The sequence below is a fragment of the Meleagris gallopavo genome, chromosome Z (genome assembly GCF_000146605.3).
Source record: "Meleagris gallopavo isolate NT-WF06-2002-E0010 breed Aviagen turkey brand Nicholas breeding stock chromosome Z, Turkey_5.1, whole genome shotgun sequence".
Classification (NCBI taxonomy): domain Eukaryota; kingdom Metazoa; phylum Chordata; class Aves; order Galliformes; family Phasianidae; genus Meleagris; species Meleagris gallopavo.
In genome coordinates, this window is record NC_015041.2 from 46807469 (window position 1) to 46815608 (window position 8140).

Sequence of the window (8140 nt, forward strand, 5' to 3'; positions counted from 1 at the left end):
CAGAAGGCCAACTGTATCCTGGATTACATCAAGAGCAGCATTACCAGCAGGTAAAGGGAGGTGATTCTGTCCCTCTACTCTGCTCTCATGAAACTCCATGTGGAGTACTGTATCCAATTCTGGAGCCTCCAACACAAGAAGGAAATGCAGCTGCTGGAGCAGGTCCAGAGGAGGCCATGAAGATGATCAGAGGGCTGGAGCACCTCTCCTACGAAGAAAGGCAGAGAGAGCTGGGCTTGTTCGGCCTGGAGAAGAAAAGGCTTCAGGGAGACCTCACTGCAACCTTCCAGTACTTAAAGACAGCTTACAAGCAGGAAGGAGATTAACTTACTACACTGTGTGATAGTGATAGGACAAGGGGGAATGGCTTTAAAAGAAAAGATTTAAGTTAGATGTTAGGAAGAAATTCTTTACTCAGAAGGCGGTGAGGCCTGGCACAGCTACCCAGAGAAGCTGCAGTGCCCTATCCCCGCAGGCACTCAGGACCAGGCTGGATGGGCCTTGAGCAGCCTGAGTTCGTGGGTGGAAAACCTGCCCATGGCAGGGGGTTGGAATTGGCTGATCTTTGAGCTTCTTTTCAACCTAAGCCATTCTATGGTTCTGCAATTTTATGAACTTCTTCAATTGCCTCTGTCTCCTGTTTTGCTGCCACATCCCACACAACATTCAACTTCTTTTCAGTTTCTAAAGGATGCTGTGCTGAGAATATCATCACTGCAGGAGAGCAGAGGGAGTTGGTAGCAACACTGAAACTTACTTCTCTCAGGATGAGCCCTTACAGTATATCTCAATAGCAACGTGAGAAAAAAGAGTTTTAGCCTCTTTACTACAGAACTGGCTCAGTCTTTTCTGACAGTATCAGGAGAGAACAAACTGGGGACAACACTGAGAGAGGAGAAGATCTACATGGTGGCTGTTGCCTTTTCTACAGGTTAAGAATAAAGCAGAATAACTCCTTTTCATGATAGTTTTTTGACAGTCTGATTACATGCAGGTGGCCTGACCATCATATGTCAGGAGACAGAGCAGTTGGAACAGTCTGGAAGTAAACAACAATAATTTGGATAAACTCCCCCATGATGGCTACATAAAAGAAAAATAACCTCCTGGAAGGACAAGCAGAGCTGCAATGACAGTCTGATTTGACCACGCAGAACAAGAAGGCAGGAACTGATCTTTAGGCAGGAGTGTTTCCCTGTATCAGCATAGACATCCACTTTCAGAAAATGGAGACCACACATAACCAAGTGGTCTCAAAGAGTCTTGAAATAAACAGACTAAATGAAAGTATGACAACCTATGGAGTGATAGGCACTGTTCAAGCACAGAGAGTGCTATCAAATCTCCCCAAGAATTTATCCCTTCCAGCTGTGGAACAATACCGCATCCACCACAGCCTTTCCTCCTCAGGGCAAGCATCTCATGTTTCAATGGCATAGCAGAGCAGGAGGGAAAGAAGCTCCACTAACAAATATTCTTAACCCTCTCAGCTCACCTCAAAGGTTCTTTTGGTAGGGAGATACCTGAATATTACAATAGTAGAGATTCACATAAGTTTTTAATCCTTCAAACAGTACCTCTGGTGGGAGACTACATTATGACCCTACTGGTAGGAATGTTCCTTTACAGGCTTTGAGCTACATTAAAGGTAGGAGTATGTTGCAGTACCCAAGGAAAGCTCTGCTTTTAAATTCACTCCCTGCGCTGAGAGTACAATAGATACATGCTTACTCAAATGCTAGGTTAAAAAATAAATAATAATAATAAAAAAGGTGAGATGATCATTTAAAGGTACTGGGAGACTCAAAGAATAGCACTGATTTCATGGGCCCTATGGATAACTCTAAGCAAGATGTTGAGAATGGTTGCTGAGCAGAGTGCTGGGTAAACAGTCTTCCATTTCAGAAGATCCTTGGTCCATTCCTGTTCCTGACTGCTGAGGAAGAAAAATTATCCAGGGCTCCCTTCTCTTTGCTGGCTACTTCCATTTATTTGTCTAATTAGAAATAATTTTCACAACTTGGTATATGTTGCTTTTTATATCAGTGTAGAAGAGTGTCCCCAGGTATTGATGGATGCTGCGTATTTTAATTGAATCCACTGTGCATAGATTCCCTCTTTAGTTTGGCTTTGTGCTCCAAGAATCACCTGAGTTTCTCTTTCACACTGTGTCTGCAAATCAATGATCACTTCCCCCACATTCCATGCAGGACCACAGTGAAGGTGAAAGCTAGACCAAATGAAACTTGGGGAAGGCAATGAATGTTATCAGCCATTTGTTGGCTGTTCACCCAAGTAGAAGAGCCTAACAATAGTATACAGAGACCAGAATGCCCCTAAACAGTCTCCAAGACATGCTAACTTACTGTGGTGTTTGCATTCTAGCTGGCAACATCCCTTTATCTGCTTACAGAATTGATCGGTACATTGGAATCTAATGCCCAGATGGATCCACTATATATTACATGCAACTCACTGACAGCAAAATACAATAATGAATGGAGAGTCACGCAGCGCATGCACTAAAAGAATTTGTCTTATCTTTAAAGTGTGTGGAATTTAAATCAGACAAGCTGACTACTTGAATGCCAAAAATAAAGATGGTTTCAGGCCATAGTCTGATCCTAACATCTGCCTTTTATGAAGATTATTTCAAGTCCAGAAGCCGTATTTTGTCCTTCTTCCTCTTCATCTTTTGAGGAGGAAGGAACCATCCTTTCAAACAGTATAATGACAAATGTATTTTGTTGATAAATATTGTGTAATGGAACTTTGCAGTTCTAGAAGAGAAGAAAAATTTTTTTATTTTTTCTAAATATTGTTTCTAAAATTTCTAAATAAACTTTTTCCTCTTACAGAGAGCAGAAACAGAACAAATAGGCAAATGCTAAAACCCTGAAGTTGTCAGAGCAGCTCTCTTGAGAATTTTTAGTCTGCTGGACTTGTCAGGACTCATCACACTGATTGCTGTGTCACTTTGCATCTTAAGTAAGATTTTATTAGCAAAAGAAAGCTAAAGTTGCCTCCTTCACCAACCCACCTTCCCCACAACTGAGACAGAGTGCTGATGCCATTTATACACTTCTTCAGCACATTAGATATGGCTTTACATTTCTTTGCTGCTGCAGACTCAGAAAACACTGAGTGTTTAGTCAAGCAGTAAAGATACAGAATACAACTCAGGTTTTGTTGCTGTTGCAATGTCCTAGATTCGTTTCTGGAAGATTTTTGTAAAATGACATGTGTACCTTCATTCCACACTGCTACTTCTCCCCACTCTGGGGATTTAGATTTGGTGCATGAAGGTGAGGAAGGAAACAAGACAATGGCCTGAATATATTTGCTCTTTCTGAGAGAGAACTGCTGGAGAGGGAAAGCAGTGCTTAAGACATCTCATGATCATGATGAAAAAGGGAAAAACAGTGGAAAAAATAGGATCAGTTCTATGTTTTTGGGCTAACAGTTTTTCTTCGCAACCATGCTTTTGAGTTGAGCACTGGGAGCAAATCAATAAGAGTTCTCTTGAATTGCTCAGCTTTTAGCCTTCCACCAAGGCAAAGAGCAGTGGCAAAGAAAGTGACTTGCCTTAATTAATTTGAACAAAAGAGGAACATCATGAGGATCTCTGTATGATTCATAAATGCAATGCTTCTTTTAATCTAATGACTACAGAATTTCAAATTTAACTCCATGGGAATTTTCTCTTCTGCTCCCCACTTGGTGAATTTTTTATGACTGTTTCAACTGCTAAAGTAGCCTCAGATATGCTGACCTGGAAAAATCTTTTGCATTAATGGGAAACAATGTCTGAGGCCGATTGCATTGCTGGCACAGCTATTAGCTGGTAGAGAAGAGTGGGGGAGACCAAGGGATTGTGGTAGGCAGTGTCTGCAGGCCTCAGATGCACATCTGGTTTCTCTCTATCTTACCCAGTGGGTCTCGTCTTCAGACCCACCTTATTCTTTCCTTATTCTTTTACCCTTTCTTCAATGGAAAATCCCTTCTCTTCACTCCAGTAAGCCTGCTTCATTCCAGTGCTGGGCAGAAAGTTTTCAGTAAACTTTTCCCAAGTAATCAATTTATCCACGCAGACAAGAATAGTAATCAATTCTTCCTCACTTTCCCTTGTCATTTCCATTACTTTTCCCTATTTCAGGCTCTGCAGCCAGCTCCTGGTGTTGGCAGAGCCTTCCAGTTTCCTGTGGCCTGCATACCACATGAGCAAGAGGGGAGAACTGCACAGCTGATTATCCAGAACTGATGGCAAATTAATGTAAAATGAAAAGCTGTATGTGCACCTGAAAGTCTCAGCAAGTTAGTACATCATCATCTTCCTTTCTGAGTCGTCTGAATGTCCTAGCCTGCTGTGCTGCCGATGTGCTTTGTTGTGTCATAATTCTCACAACTCTGCCTGATAGGTCTAACAGAGCCAGAGAAATAGCCTGGAAAAACCTCCATAAACTGAAGTTGAAAGGTAAACAGGCAGGTGGGAGCAGCAGTTCAAAGTGCTAGTCTCATTATCCTCCTGGAACACTTCCTTATTTTTATTGTATTACTGGGATCTGCTATTAGGGCCCAAATTATGGCTCACAGTAATAAGACCTGATAACAAGTAACAGAAAGATGATAATTCACCTTCAGCCCACCAGCAACCTCTGGAACTCAGTGACCAAGTATTAAGAAAATAACTGCAAGTTGTTCCTTTCAGCAGCCTTGGTTTTTGAAGAGTTTGATGAATAATAAACAAGATAACAGCAGAGCTGGTTTTGCTGGCACACTGCTGGAACAAAAATCAGCTACAGATATAGTTAAGGCATTTACCTGTGGCAGAGCACCACCATATTTTCTGGGAATCTATGGCCCGGCATAGTTGCTCTGTGAAACCATTTAAAAGCAATTACTGAAGTAGACAAAATTTTGAGCTGATCGAGTTGGAAAATGGTTTTGGAAAGGGAATGAAGAAGATGGCAGAGATCTTGGTGTCTCGGAAGCAGTGCTAAGGTTTGAGCTGAGGGTCACGTTTACATTTACATTTACATTTGTTTCTGGCACTTCGGCCATTTAGGTGTTTGGGAAGATTGCCTTTTCCACTTTATTATCTCAATCTGAGTTTCCTGCTGCACGAAGAAAGTACACTGAAGTCATAGTAACTCATTCTGCATACCTGAGCATGAAAGTCTCCATCATCACATATCCAAAGGAGGAAAACAGCATCTTTGGAAGAGAATACTCATTTCAGGTTTCATGCTACAAAGAAGTTAACCATAAAGGCAGGGGTTATCAAAGCAAAACACTATGTAGGATCTCATCTTCCTTCCCTTTCTTGTCCACAGAAGAAAATTAATTGGCTGATTTCTGCCAAACAGCCATTTCCCTGCATACGTCTGTGATACATTCTTTAACCACAGACAGAGGCTGGCTTAGGCAACACCCTTTTTTCCCTTTTATTTATTTATTTATTTTTCTTTAGTGGCTCACAGATAAATAAAATCCAACCTATTCATTTAGTCCTGCAGTTAAGAGACACAGGATACAGCACTGAAAGGGAAGAATCTTTGCCAGCTTGAATCACAAATGTCACGTGTAGCTTTCCACAAAGACACAGCCACTGCCAATTTTAGCAGTTTCTGACGTGTCAAAACATTCAACGGCTGCTTGACAGAAGATAAAGGCAATGGTAGTATAGTTGGCTTTTTAACCTTTTCAGTGACTGTCTCCCTAAAAACAGAGTAAAAATCTGTCTGTAATTTCATTACCCATCTTTTGTGATTCTTTCATTCATCTAGTAAGAATTGGTGACTGCAATCCCACAGACTCATTTGATGCTTTTACTTGGGTATTTACTTTCCAGGAGCTTTCAGACTGATGTATTACTTTCTTGTGAAAATATTGTGTTTCTGTTTAGCTAATTGAGGCAGGCAGCAAAGAACTGTGAATGACAGTAGTACTCATTGGGAATTTCTTCCCTGAGCCAAATATTTCCTTCTCAAAAATAACAAATGCTTCATCTTTTCCTCCATTTTCTCTGTTACAAATTGAGCTCACTGATACAAACCTTATTCTCCAGGCCCCATTCACTCAACTACTTAAGATGTCTTCAAGGACAGACTTGAGCCAGAAGAAGGGTAATTCTTAGCTGTGCTACAAACCAGTGTTGAACACAAACCTAAGATAATGATAGAGATGTATGGTCTTACTGTGTCCATGGGAGCGTGTCGAAGGAAAGGATCTTGTCTGAACAGCAAAGAAGTAATTCGCTCTATGGAAGAAACCTAACATAAAGAGGAGCTGCTCCTGTGATGTTCTTACCCACTTCTAATCTACTGTGATACTTGTTCTAGTACACTGAGATGCCTGTTTTCTTTCTGAGCTTTATCCTTAATGGAAATCTCCTTGCTAGGTTTGAGCAGCAACTGAAAGTTTCTTGCTCTCCACCAAAGAAAGACAGTGGTCAGATCCTTTAGAAGACTCCTAAGGGCTGTTTCTCAGCTCCTTGTTGATTTGGCCTGTGGAGTAGGCCTAGAGGGTAGGTCAGTATAGTGAGAGCAAGTGATCTGAGAGGCAAGGATGAATAGTTCTTAGATGAACTAGATGATCCTGGAAGTCTTTTCCAATCTTGGTGATTCTATGATTCTATGAAACTCAGGAGATTTTGCCTCCAAGTTTCTTAGCCAACCACAGCAGCCATTCCCCGTAAATGTCTGTTCCCAGTGGAAACGGGGCAGATGTCTCCCTAATAGTTCTCAGTGTCATGAGAGGTGATAAAGCTCCTGACAGCACAGGAACATCTCACACAATGCTACCTCTCATAAAGCATCAGGAATAACTTGGGGCAATTTTGGCAGAGCCCAAGGCTAGCAGGTATTTTGTGAAGGACAAACCCTAGAAGCATGAACAGCAAGTCTGGTTGATCAAGGGTCTCTCTTCAACAATATAACCCTGTCCCTGCCTCTGAAGGTGCAAATATCAGATTAGTGTGTGTTGCTGCACAAGCTAAACCAGTTATTGAGCACAAACAGGAATCTTACTGCAGTGCAGAAGCTCATGAGGAACGAGGAACAGAGTAGCCACAGCAACACAGAATAAACATGGGAAAGATTGCCTGTCATGCCCATACCTACTTATCAATTAAAGGGGCTGACAGTATCAACCTTGTTCAAAACTTGTGTAAGGCACTCAAACAAAAGTCTGGAAAATGCTTGATTGTTAAATACTACGGTTCACGTTGAAATAAAGAGCCTGACAACAGCCAAAGAAAAAGTTATCTTCATAATATTCTATAGGCTGCAGCTCAAAGTTGTTTACCTGCAAGTGTAAACAAACAAACAGAAGTTCACAAACACCTGCTGTCACTTGCCTTTGCAAATGATGGTAAGAATCTGTTAGTCAAAATGCAGTTATCGTTACTGCAGTCTTACACTGTCTCAATTTCTAAAGAGAATAGTCAGATTTTCACTGACAGACTTCTCAGCTGATGTTCTCATCAGTCTGATTTTGCCACAGAGCAGAATTTGGCTCTTAAACCTAGAAAAATCTGAGTTTTGCCAGTGCAGCTAGACTGGATTCTAGCACACCCACACCACATCCTATCCCCTCATCCTTGTACTTCCCCACCTTCTACCCCGATCTCTGCTGATTTCATCAGTATTCACAACACTTTTCTCCAAAGAAGTACAAACAAGTGAATTAAAGGAAGAAGGAGACAAATGAGAAATGTTTCAAGGGAAATTTATCATAATAAAAGCTAGCAATTCTTTTGAGGTTTTCTTTTGTGGTTTTCTAAATGTAAGGACTCTGCACACCAAACACACCGTCCAACCTTTCTGGACATGCTCATCTGGGGTCAGCAAAGATATTTATCCGCTTCTTCATGAAAAATGCCATCTGCGCCGAGAGATAGGGAGCTAGAAACTGCTGTAATATCTCATCCAGTGTATGATTAATAGCAGTTCTGTACCCTGACAAACAGGATGAGAAAGAAAAATCAGCTGGGTGGGCAAGATAAACCTCTGCAAACAGTTCACACCGAAGCATCAGCATCTTCAGAGCCCCTTCAGAGCAATATGAAGGTGTGAACCACAAACTGCTGCTGCTCACTGAATTATTATGAAAAAGTCATGGCAGGGTTAATCTTTCCACT